This window comes from Amblyomma mixtum, chromosome 6, assembly GCF_055824585.1.
Source record: "Amblyomma mixtum isolate Tamu chromosome 6, ASM5582458v1, whole genome shotgun sequence".
NCBI lineage: Eukaryota > Metazoa > Arthropoda > Arachnida > Ixodida > Ixodidae > Amblyomma > Amblyomma mixtum.
Window position 1 is genome coordinate 34,401,149 of NC_143017.1, and position 12,677 is coordinate 34,413,825.

Consider the following 12,677-nt stretch of genomic DNA (forward strand, 5'->3'; position numbering starts at 1 on the left):
AAGGGTAATCTCTGTATGACTCTTCCACCAATGGCCTCCCTTAACTATCGCCGTAAGAGCAACTAACGCGCAGAAGTGTGCTCTGGGCAGATTGTGAGGTATGGAGTGAAATGATGCGAAATCGATCGCATTAAATAAGGCTCAAAATACAGTTTAAAGGGCGTTAATAAAACTATGGCATGTACAAATGATCAAATATAACGGCAATAGAATAAGTCGGGGTAAGCAAATAAAATATTTAAACACAGGCTAAATGCTAGGTCCTGCCACGAAGAAGCGTGCGGCGCCCACCTGGGCGTGCCAGGGCGCCTGTTCGCCAAATGCAGCCGGTACAGCCAGCGATGACAGCGCCGCCCACCGGCAGGTAGCAGCCACCATTAAGGCTGGTTATAAATATTCATTCAGAACGACGGCTTGACATCGCCGCTATGGCGCAGTCGATTAGAGCCACGTGTTGCGTATGGAAGGTCGGCCGTTCGACTCCGCTCTCTAAACTGTAATTTTACTGTTTTTTTTTATTTCATTTCTTAATTTTTTACCCTTTTAGGTCGCAAATCGTGATGCTTAGTGCCATATAACGCCGTTTAAGATTTTCAAAACATTTTCTGCATACTTTTACACTGATTATTCACAGCGCTGGAATATCAGTTTTGAATTTAAACTAAACATTACATGGTTAGTAACAATAGGTTGGTATAGACTTTTATGCATTATTCAGGGAATAATTATCCCTTTTAGGTAAGCCGTTGTGACAATCTTCAGTCACCGTGATCAATTCACCGTGGTTTCAAGCCTTGTGGCTGTACAGGCTGCAGTGGCTGTACAGGCTGCAGTTGGCGAATACGCTGCCAGGGCACCCTTTCAACAAGGGACGCAGACTAAAAAAATTACTGAAGATTCCAGTTATAATTAAATAATACAGAGCATGAGCAACCGTTACAACAGTCGCCACCTAGTGCCACGAACACGGTTGGAATGGTGTATCATTAAGGTAAAAGTTCGCAAAATGAGAGCGACGATGATTATCACGAATAGATTAGAAGCCTCTCAAGTGGGCAACTCGTCGGTGTTCGACCGCTCTTCCGCGGGGTCTGGGCGGGACATTTTTCGAGCCAGCGAAGAAAGGCATTGATTTCTCAGGAAGAAAGCGTGTCAAGGTATCAAAATAAGCTACTCAAACACTGTGAGATCGGTGATTGAAAGAGGAAACGGGGCTAAACTTGCCATGTTTAGGAAGCTTTGGCTGCAGATAAATTTAGAACATGAAAAAAAGCTTACGACGCCAGCCGTTTCGTGTCTGAAAGGAAAGTTTGAATGGCGGAGAGCACATTCCAGTTACTATGTCCAATGTAGGAAGCACCAAGAGACAGTACAACCCCACCTGTCAGACAGACCGAGCTGTCGTAATAGGTGCTCTAGCAGGCGCTGCCGTAAAGAGGAGAAACGGCGGCAGGTCAACAAGAAACGATCAATCTTTTTGGGTTCAGCGCAGAGCGGGCACAACGGAGAGCCCGCCAGACCAGATCTATGATGGTAAAAGTTTGAGGCACGCGACAACGTATACGCGTGAAGGAAGCCTCAAGCTTGCGCGATCGCCATCCTTCACTGCATCACGTGTAGAGGAGATGCCGGAAGTCGGGAGAGGAGGTCTGGATCGCACGCCCTTTCGATGCCGGTATCGTTGTCGTCTTCTTTGCATCGACGACGATGCAGCGCCAAATTTCCTGTTCCCATTTCGCTGGTTCTATAATTGAGTTCTTTCAACCGCTCGTTCAAACATCTTCCCGTCTCACTGACATTTAGTCTCCCGCGCGAAAGAGGAATTGAGTACACCGCGACTTCAACACATGCATCATCTAATGGCTCCTCATGTGCTATGGCACACCTATTTTCCTCATTCCCCCTGTTCACACGCGCTACCACTTCTGCAGTTTTATAGGGGCTGAGAGGATGCCGTTCCCGTCGCTACGGCGTCCAATCTTCTGGAGTTGGTGCGCTACGTTGTGAATATAAGGAACGACGACTACCTTCCTTATTTCGTGCGCTAGCTGACGTCCATTAGGGTTGCTCGCAAAAGCCTCTTGCGTTTCTTCCGGCTCTGAAAGGGCATACGAACCAGATCTTACCAGCTGTTCTGTGGTGTATAGGAGCTCTGACCAGATAGTGCAGGAAATAGTATACGCTGCTAAGATAGCCATGCTGCAAGATTCCTCCTGTATTAGTGCGCCATCCATGGCCCTGACAGAAACTGAATTGCAATTTTTGAAGAGTAAATGCCCGTATGTCTCATATCCTTTGTGGTTTTTTTTTTTTGCTTCAACATATAAGTAACTGTTCCTTTCAATAAACGCCAGTTGGAAGTAAGCGCTCGTGTGTCTGCTCTGGTCTTTGTGCTTGTCTGTTTTGAGCTTCGCTCTATATTTTTATTCATGGATTACCAACTAGCCCGCACCCTTATCCCATCCTAGTGAATGGTAAAGACTGTACCTCTTGTACGGAATTAAGATGAGCCAGAAGAAAGTGGAGAAGCTTTGTGAGAATTTCGTGAAGGCGAACGAAGCGAACGCTGAACGTGTGCAGGACCCCAAGATGAGCACAACCCAGTGGAAACATCTCTGGCCACGTCACTTGGACAACAGACGGCCGTGGTCGACGATAGTACCGTCCTCTTCACAGCACCCAGTGAAAGTAGACCTCCATTGAGCATTGCGTATGGCGAACACGCCCAGGAGCTGTCGTTTCCTCAGATGCCACGCGGGTGGCATCAACCGCGAACGTTTTCCAAAATACCTCGGACATGAGCGTGCTGACAAAGGCGCAGTTGCAGAATCGGGAGTTCATCGAGAATGGCATGGCATTTATGAGCGGTGTCCCGAATACGGTCCAGTACTGGCACCGCCGAAAGCAGGACGTATCCGCCATGATTCGCCAGCTCGGTAAACCGACTGCGTTTCTCACTCTGTCTGCTAAGTGCAATGGGACGAGCTCATAAAGCTTCTCCAACGGTTACACATTGATCCATAGGTTCAACAAGTGCCGTTCAAACAGCTACGTCTCTACAAGAAGTCTGTTGTTGCTAGCGACGCCTCCGTCGTATGCGGAGTGTACTTCATCAAATTTTGATGCATGAGGTCACGTCTCCATTTGGCCCCTATGTGGTGAAGGAATGCTTTAAGAGCATTGAATTCCAACATCGGTTTAGCACTCACGCACATCTGCTACTGTGGCGCTGAAAAATTTCAGGGGGGACTTTGATGTCTAAGGTGCGTAGAGGCGAAAGAGTCTTCCGCATCACTTTGACTGCCTCTGTGGCATTGGTGGTCACCACTGGAAGTTATGACAAGTTACTAATTAATGGCTAATTACTGATTAATGACTAAATATTAATTAACTGCTAATTGACGACGCTTAATCTTCGGCTTCAGGAGTGGGACGCGACAGCGTGTTGTGCGCTGCCACGGAGTCCACGGAGTCCACGGAGTGGCCCCACCCGTTCGCGCGTTGCCTTGACGGCTGGAAGCACATTTCAACGTAACGCTTTTTGACGAAAAGAAATGGAGCAGTAATTCTCTGTCATCTCGTTGGACACCTGAACCGCACTGTACAGGAAGGGAGGAAGTGGGAGTGAAAGAAGAAAGAGAAACAGGGGCCATAGTGATGAAAATGAAAATTGTATTTGAGGAAAAGAAAATTGCGGAGTAACTGTCTCGTATATCTCGGTGGACACCCGTCAAAACCGTGACATTTCTGGTGACAACCTTACATCGAGAAGGATGAGGCATTAAAGGCTTACGCCTTAATAATGCGCCGAACGCAGAGCTCGGTCCCGACATGCCGGATACGGTTCCCATGGCGGAGCACCTGATATCGCTCGACAGTGGAAAGAATCATACTGCCAAAGTATCAGATGCGCGAGGACACACACAAATGCTTTAAGAAAAAGCGCACCAAGTGCCGGTTCAATGCTCCGTTCTCACCGATGGAACGTACCATCACTCCGCCGCCATCCACCCACACCGAAGAAGAGAAAAACACGCAGACAAACAGGCAAATCGGTACCGGAAGGGCCACGAATCTCTCGACACCACGGTCTACGAGTCGATCGAAGACAGGCGGCGCCATCACAAAATTGCAAATGACGAATAGTATATAAAGATCACGCGCGACGACATTTCTCGCTCCACTGATGCTTAAACGTGAAACGTGACTGCCCTCAAGTGAACTACAATTCCTTCAACCCGTGAATAGCATCAGTGCTCAATTCGAACATGGACCTACAGATAATACTTGACGTGTACGCGTGTGTGGTATGCGTGGTTGAATATGTCAACAAAGCCACCCGCGGACTGTTAAACCTCCACGAAGAGCTGCGAACACTCGTCAGCGAGTCTCCCGAGTCGAGCATTACGTACACCCAGACACTCCGACAACTCAATGTGAAGATGCTGAAAAGCGTTCAGGTATCAGCGCAAGCAGCAGCATGGTACTCGGCCCCGGAATGTCGCGCCCAATTCGAGTCATTGTAAACGCGAACACGTCTTGGCTAGAACAGCTACTTCTCATCCGCAAGAGTATCGCACTGATGGGTCGAGGCGGGTTAGATCACAATAGGACTGACGTCTGTGTAAGACCGCTATTACAAAGTATTAAGATCAGCTAGAGGATCAGAAGTACCTAACGTAGGCCGAACATCTGACTTCATTCAATGACAACGGCCGCTCCAAGGGAGTAGTCCGCAATCATCTGCTACCACTGCTACCCCGTGTCCAATGTGCTCCATTTTATATGCGAGCTGGAAGACGAAAAAGTTGTTCTTACTAGAACGTTGCCTTCACGCCTCTGCAGTTTTTTTTTTTTTTGCAATTTGTGCTATAACCAGGGAGGCGCCGCTCCCTGTCACATACGGCGATGGAAGTGGAGGCTCATGGGCCTCCCTTGGAACCCGGCGGGTCGGCAGCGGACGCCCGGAGTAAGCGTCTCTACCATCTTAGTGACGCAAGTAGCCAGGCCACCGAGGTGTAATCGGCGGCCAGTGAAGACTCTTCGACGGACGATGGGTTCGTACCAGTCCTCAGCAAGAAGGTCAAGCGAAGACTGCGCCGACGGGAGGAGTCGTCCTCATCAAGCACGTCTACAGTCATGACTTCCCGCTAGGGGGCCGTGGAGTATGGACGCACCCCACATCGGCTCCACGCAAAAACGACGGAATTCACCCATCGCCAGCATCATCGGCCCAGATTTCGCCACCAACTGATCTGTGAAGGTGAGCACCGCACTCCATCAATTTTTGGCCCGACTACGCCATTTTTCGGGCACCCACGGCCCCCATTTCTTCCCTCTGTGACCGCTTCGCCTGAGCTAGGCCTCACTCTGCTGGGAGCTAGGCCTACTCTGACGGACGCTTCCGCCACCAACGCCAGCATGGAGGTGCAGGTTCAGGGAGAAGTTAACCCCCGAGACTATGAACCAAGGGACTGGACTCACATCCTTGGTGTGGCTGCCCGCTCCAAGAACGTTCATTCAGCAACCTGAAGCCAGGAGGTCGCAGCCTCTGCTACCGGTGCCCACAAGCCTGCATGCCTTGACAAGTCGGCGCACCTGAAAGCAACTCGCTCAGCTGTGCAGCGTTCGCGGCAGCAGCCGCCGCTTCCTGCCGCGGACTACAAGATCGTTTTTAGGTCTCGAGGCGGCCTGCAGCTGGACCTGCTTCCACCCCGACTACTACGGGAGGCCAACCTCCAAGCGGCGTCCCAGCTCCATGAACCAACGCGTACCCAACTCAGGGTACATCCACTCAACAACACATGCACCATAAGCACGCCCCTTAAAGATGACGCGCTCGCTCTGGTTCGGGTGACCGCCATAAAACACCAAGGCAAGGAGTTCACCATCGCACCTTACATAGCCCCGCCGGACGGAGCAGTACGCGGAGTCATCTCCAATGCGTATTGGAACGAGACCCCGACCGAGCTCCTGCAAGACCTCATCACCGGCAGCCCAGACGCCCTCATCGTGGACGCCCGCCGAATGGGCGCGACGCGTTCCATTTTAATCACGTTCCGTGCTGGACCAGTCCCAAGCGCCGTTCTTTATGGAGGAGCCCTCCACAGGTGCACACCTTAACGAGGGCATATTGACGCGTGCACGAACTGCCGCGTCCCAGGTCACCGGGCGGATGTGTGCGTCCAACCAAGATCTCTTAAGTGCCCCCGCTGCAGGCAGTCCCATCCCAAAGAAGATGTGCCCTCATGCACCCCCAGCTGCATTCTCTGCGGAGGCCCTCATTTGACCGGAACTGGCAACTGCAAGGCACGGGGCCGTAAACTAGCGTCCCCGAGGAACGCTGTTTCTCCCCCGTCTTCATCGCGGCTTTCCCGCTGCGATCTACACATCGCAGGCAACGGACGCAGCTCGACGCCTTCCCGGTCATCGTCTAGAACCAGACGGAATGGCAGCAACAACTCCTCGGGTCTCACCTGGGCAGACCGCGTTTCTGGCAAGGCTACCCGTCATCCCCCACCACCCCAGTCCTCCCAGGCAGATCCAAGAGACCAGGAACTAAAGGCCTTGCGTGACGAGGTAAGCCGCCTTTGCTGCCTCCTAAGCAGCCCCGCCCCCTCTATACCCCCTCAACCCGCACCCGCTGTCATTAACTCGACTTCATCATCCACAGACACTTCGAGCACCCCTCCTGCAAAGAAACAACGCACCACAGCCGTCACACCCCCGCCCGTGCCCCCAGAAATAGACGCTAAATTAGCAGCGCTCGAGGCCAAATTTGACCACAAACTAAAAGAGCTAGATGCCCGCCTCGAGGCCAGATTCAATCACCTTGCCGCCACCCTCACCGAAAAACTTGAGCAGCGCATGGACGCTATGTTTACCAAGATGATGGAGCTCTTGGAACATAATCTTACCCATCGCTTCACTAACTTCAAACCCCCTCCACTACCCCCATCCTACCTACGCAAGCGCAAACCACCTTTCCTGAACAACACATACCAATTGACACCCGTCTTACTACCCAATATGGCGGGGGGGAACCCTAATTATAATCCCATTTTAATTTAGAACTGCCGCGGCTTCCGGGCCAAGCGCGCGCGTCTGCAACTTCTCCTTCCCATCATCACACCCAAGCCCCACATACTACTCCTACAGGAGACTGCACACCAGGCAACCCTCCCCTGCTACACATCTACACACTGAGATACCACTAACACACCCAGGGCGTCTACACTCATCCACCGCAGCCTCACCTACAAAACTCATCACATCACGTCTGAGACGCCCTGCGTTGTCACAGAACTTATACATCACACACATTCACTTCCTTCTATATTTATAGCAAACATATACCACCCCCCGTCCCAGCCGATGGCCTCGCTAGAATCATTTCTACGAAAGCTACACCATCTAGCAGGGAAACATCCCCTACTCATCGGTGGGGACATCAACAGTCAGCATACTGACTGGGGATACCCAACCACAACACATCGAGGTCGCAGGCTCTGGCTGCTCCTGCAGAACCTCCAACTCACTGTGCACCACACGTTTCAAAGAACACAACATACACTGGGCAGTGATCATTACATTATACAAATCACTGTCCCGTACAAGCCACCCCGTCCCGCAAATACCATACACAAACTCATTAACTGGGATGCATTTCGCACTGCACGCACCGCCCTCGCAGACAATCCCATCGCAGACATCGACGCATGGGTGCAGTCACTCAAGCATGACGTTCACCACAACACGCGACACATACACGCGACACATTGAAACTACACCCGAAACACCAACCCTTGACACACGCCTAGCCCACCTCTGGGAGGCTTATCACAGCATCCTGGTACGCTGGAAAGGCATCAAACTCAACAGAACGCTTCAAAAGCGGCTGGCCGCGCTGCAGACACAAATCCAAGAGCACTCTGAGGAGCTCTGCCGATCCAACTGGGGACAGATATGTGACGGCATCGCCGGAAACCTGTCCTGCCAACGCGCATGGCAACTCCTCCGACACCTCATTGACCCCACACGCACCAAATCAGCAACACAGCACCACGTGACACGCCTCACACATGAACACATTGACGATCCCGACACCCTTCTAGACACACTTCAAACCATGTACACATCTCCAGGCGGCCCCATACCTCTACCGCACTACACAGGACAACCAAATCCCACACTCGACACCGACATCACGGAGACGGAAGTATCCGCCACACTACCTACGGCCACACTACCTCTCCCTCCAGACACGTCCCCACAGGCTGCAGAGGAAGCCGCCATTGCACTAGCTATCACTCGCACGAAAGCTCGGCATATATTAAGTGACTCTAAAACTGCAATTTTAAATTTTGCTCGAAGCCGAGTTCATGTCCCTGCTTTTGGCATACTGGACTCGCCCGATGCACCCCCGCCCCGCCATGTGGAGCTGATATGGGTGCCTGCGCACTCCGGGAATCCCGGAAACGAGGCTGCCAACCTTTTAGCCCGAGGTTCTTTAAACCGGGCTCAGGTGGCCTCGGATCGGGGATTCACGAAGGAGGGCATGCACACATTCAGTGAGCTGACCCAGGCATACAGAGCCTCACGCCAGCTCTACCCCCCGCTCCACCACTCCCTAGATAACAAACACGCAACACTCTGGCGCAGACTACAGACACACTCTGCCCACACCCCTTAACCTAGCCCACTATCATCCATCCTTTCCCACTCCCGCATGTGCCCTATGCCCAGAACCCTTCGCTTCTTCCCTCCACATCCTTTCCCTCTGCCCGGCGGACCCTCCCCCGCGGGACCTAGATAACCTCAAGACCTGGGAGGACTGGGAGACCTGCTGCGATTGGAGGACCCGGCAGTGTAGACCATCGCCACCGGCCGCGCTGCCAGTGTTATGGACCTCAGGAACATAAACACTTGAGTGCAGTGGGGTCGTGCGGGGACCCTTGGGCGTGCCCTGAATTCCTGTGTAAATAAAGTTTTTTCTCTCTCTCTCTCTCTCTCTCTCTTTCTACAGTCAAGATGCGAGGTCCCCCGACGCATACCATCTTGTTTGTGCCTGAAACGCCAACTGGAAATCTCAACCACCTGAACAGGCAAGCCACGTCTATGTTCCTTGAGGGCCTCGTCCCTGGGGGGATTAAAGACGTGAGAGTCAGCCCCTACAAAAACATTATCGCCATTGATGTCACGGAGCGGAGCGCACTGCAGAGTTTGACCGCCGTTAACAAACTCGGCGACATCAGCGTACGCTTCCATGTCCTCCAAGACAGCAACACTACAGCAGGCGTCATTTACAACGTCGACTTTTCCATCGCTGACGCTTATTTGCCTATTTTAATCAAGCTAGCGTCTAAAAGCATTTCAATAATGGCAGTTCAGCGCCTTGGAAGATCTGACTGCATCAAGCTCACATTCAAGGGCGACTGCATACCGTCCTATGTGAAAGTTGGGCATTTTCGCCACCCGGTTCGACCTTTCGTGTCCAAGGCACTGCAATGCAGAAAGTGCATGAAGATCGGAGATGTGAGTGGCGTCTGCAAGAACAGCACCGTGTGCCCTAGATGCTCTGATTCACATTGCGGCGACGTTTGCCGCGCGACTACCCTGAAGTGTGCCAACTGCCGTGGCCCTCACGATTCCTTCTCGAAAGACTGCCCACGCCTAAAGAATGAACGAGCAGTGCTGAAGCAAATAGTTCGCGACCATTCTACACACAGAGAGGCCGCTGCTAAGGTCCGACGACGCCGTTCACGTCGTCGAAGGTCTTCAAAGAAAGCCGCTACTTTTGACAGGGAGGCCTCTAGCACTGCTGCATCTTGTCCTCCTCCTGCGCCTGCCGTACTAAATCAAGCGAGCCCGACAGTTGACGAGGCCGGACTTGCTGCATCGGTCGTTACCTGGCCGTCTCTCCCGAAACCTCCCGCATCCACTGGGTCAGAGGAAAGTCAATGTCATCTCCAAGTTCGACGCCCACTGTTGATCCGAAGAAAGGCCAAGATCTCGGCCATTGCCAAGCACTAAAGGTTATAGCAATGCTGAAGTCCATCCTGAGTGCCATCCGCGCTGTGCTGGTATGCCTGCGCACGCCAGCAACACAGAATGCGCTGCAAGTACTGGACGCGCTAACTCCAGTCCTAGCGGCGCTACAGTAGCAGGAACAATCCCTCCCCAAGCATTTGAGAAGCAGCTGAGGCAAGCCTCTATTTTTCAATCGAACGCCCGCGGACTTCAGTCCCGAATTTCAGATATTCGCCAATATGTATACGTAAACAATTTCCCCACCCTTGTCATTTGTTAGCCTAATGTGCCCAAGATATTGCGACTGTCAGGTTACGAGGCATTTGCATCTCCCACACACCGAGGGAAGAGTAAAGTCATCGTCTACATTCGGCGTGAACTTACGTATGTGCTTCATCCAGTTCCCCCTAATAATAATAATCAGTTCGTTTGCCTAACAGTGAAGAGGCGTAATCTCACGTTTACACTTGTGGGTACGTATATCTCGCCATCAAGTCGATTTGACACCGCATGATTGAGTGACCTGATGGCGGTTACACCCGGTCCTTGGATCGTCATGGGCGACATTAACGCTCACCCCACTATGTGGGGAGGCGTTAGAATGAACATTAGGGGACGGAAACTTGTGTCCTTCGCCTCTGACCATGACCTTCAGTGTTTAAATGACGGCTCCCCAACTTATATTCGAGGGACAACTTACAGCAGCTGCCTTGACTTGGCTTTCGTTTCTCCTTGCCTTATAAGCAACGTCCGGTGGTTTTCGGATATTGAAACCCGCGGCAGTGACCAAATCCCTACATATCTGACCATTACTGGCCTTTCCACATGCACCTCTGCCACACGCATGCGACGCATCGACTAGTCAGTGTTTGAAGCACTTATGGAAGATGCTTGCAGAGAAGGTTCATCTGCAAGTTTTGAAAGGAAAATTAAGGAGGCCATGGAGAACGCGACATGGTTAATCGCCTCATATAAAAAGTACACGGAATTCGATATGGAACTGCAGCGCCTGCGATCACTGCGAAGGAGGGCAGAGCGTAGGTACCGACGCACCAAGTCGAGCCTCGACCTCAGAGATGCGAGGCGCATGCAAAAGAAAATTCAGCATAGAATTCAAGCCCTCCAGGCACAACGTTGTAGGTCATTCTGTGACATGCTTGATCCACGGAAACCTTTGTCACGCACCTGGAATGTAGTTCGTGGCCTTCGAACATCCCCACACTAGCCGCACCCTTTCAAGTCTCTTGCACTGTTCCAACGACGTGGCGAGGTCGAGGTAGCTGAGGATTTCTGCGCTAGGGTAGCAGGACCATCTGCCCCAGCTGCAACGCTGCATTGCAGCGATGTTTTCGCTTCTCGGGATTCTCAGATGGACCTTCCTTCTCCGTAGAGGAACTTCACGCCGCGCTGGCTTGTTGCAGACGATCATCATCGCCGGGACCCGACGGTGTGCCATACACTGCACTTCGAAACCTTGGACAAGAAGCTAGGCGTGTTCTTCTGGAGTATTACAACAAATCATGTAATGAGGTCACAGTTCCAGACGAGTGGAAGTCCAGTCGTCTAGTTCCACTCCTGGAACCAGGGAAACCGCCTCTTGACCTGACATCCTACCGTCCAATTCCGCTGGCTAGTTACGTTGGCAAAGTACTGGAAAGGATGGTACTTACACGAATTGAGTGGTACCTGGAGCCCTACTGCATATATCCGGATATAATGTCCGGGTTTCGACGTGGACGCTCCTCAACTGACAACGTGGTCGACCTGGTGTCATCCGTCCTGCGCCAAAAACATTTGAAGCGCTTGACCGCGGCATTGCTCCTGGATGTAAAGGGCGCATACGACAATGTAACTCACCAGGCTATATTGCACGCTCTGGAAGCTGCCGAGCTTGGCGGTCGCGTATTCTGCTGGATACGCAGTTATTTATCCGACAGATCTCTCTTTGTGCAAATAGAAGATGGCCCAACATCTCATTTCACTTCCCGTGGAGTCCCGCAGGGTGGAGTGTTCAGCCCAAATCTGTTCAACCTTACACTTGTCGGGCTCGTTGATATACTACCACAGTCGGCGCAACTCTCAATCTATGCGGATGACATCTGTATCTGAGCATCTAGAGTTACGCGCCCACAAGTTCGAGCGAGGCTTCAAAAGGCGTCAATATTCTTGCGGCCTACCTTCACCAGCAAGGCCTACAGATTTCAATCGAAAAGTGCTCGCTTGTTGCCTTTACACCTAAGAACATGTCTCCTTATACCGTATGCATAAACAGCACAGCAATACCCTACACGTAAAGAGCCATCCGTTTCTGGGACTAATCATCGACCGAAATCTATCATGGACCCCCCATATTTCATATACATGAAAAAGAGACTGAAAGCGATTTCTCACGTTCTCGCCTTTCTTGGGGGGGAAGTCGTGGGGAGCGTCGGTGCGGTCGATGATGCAGCTCTATTACGTCTTATTCATAGGATTTCTTCGCTACAGCCTCCCTGCACTTGGAAACATTCGGAAAACAAACATACGAAGTCTACAAAGCGTTCAAGCTCAAGCTTTCCGGGCTTGCCTAGGATTGCTGAAATGTGCCTCTACGGCCGCCTCTGTACTCATCGCCCAGGAGCATCAAACCCCTACCTATTTAACAGCCC

General features: G+C 51.8%; 2 protein-coding genes across 5 annotated transcripts in view; one reads left to right on the top strand and one right to left on the bottom strand.

Annotated features, from left to right (window-relative positions):
* The window catches only part of LOC149338760 (glutamate-gated chloride channel-like), a 495,321-nt gene that overhangs the window by 311,880 nt on the left and 170,764 nt on the right, over positions 1–12,677 (bottom strand). The window lies entirely within an intron of this gene.
* The window catches only part of LOC149338762 (uncharacterized), a 91,992-nt gene that overhangs the window by 74,426 nt on the left and 4,889 nt on the right, over positions 1–12,677 (top strand). The gene's annotated exons all lie outside the window — the stretch shown is intronic.